Below are 623 nucleotides of genomic sequence, written 5' to 3' on the forward strand. Positions count from 1 at the left end.
TTTGATTATTCTTAACTGGCTGTAAGTGTAAATGTGAGAGTGTGCAGTTGCCCGTGTTTGTGCATTAGACTTGTGAAAGACTGACGACCCATCCAGGGCGTGCTCTCTTTGTCACTTAAATCACCTGTAATTCTGAACTGGATAAAAGGTTAAGAAAATGAATGGGCATTTCTTTATTAGCTGGCCCCCAGCCTCCTGTCATCTTGAAAAGGGGCCTTTGGGCAAAGCAAGTTGCTCCTATGATCACAAGTTCATTAAAGATTTACACTTATTTTATTCAAGTCATGGCAGACTTGTAGTCAAGACCGCCTAAACCAAGACAATACCAAGACCAGAGGGTATCAAGACCAATACAGACCGAGTCAAGACCAAGACAACGTCGAGACGAGACTAAGACCGAGACCAAGACAAAAAAGTCTTTAAACTGCAGCCAGATGCTGCTTCATTTACGGGTGTCAGGCATATTAATGTTTTTGCAATGCACTCACAGCCCTCCTCACCGCTGTCTACTGTCTCACTCACTTACTGAGAGGACAGACGCACGCTCCACTTGACTGTCGCGTCTCTCACCCTCTCTGTTTTTCACATAATGATATTATCCTATATCCTCGCATGTGATTGGC

Source organism: Pundamilia nyererei, unplaced genomic scaffold, assembly GCF_000239375.1.
Source record: "Pundamilia nyererei isolate P.nyererei 1_Seehausen unplaced genomic scaffold, PunNye1.0 scaffold00034, whole genome shotgun sequence".
NCBI lineage: Eukaryota > Metazoa > Chordata > Actinopteri > Cichliformes > Cichlidae > Pundamilia > Pundamilia nyererei.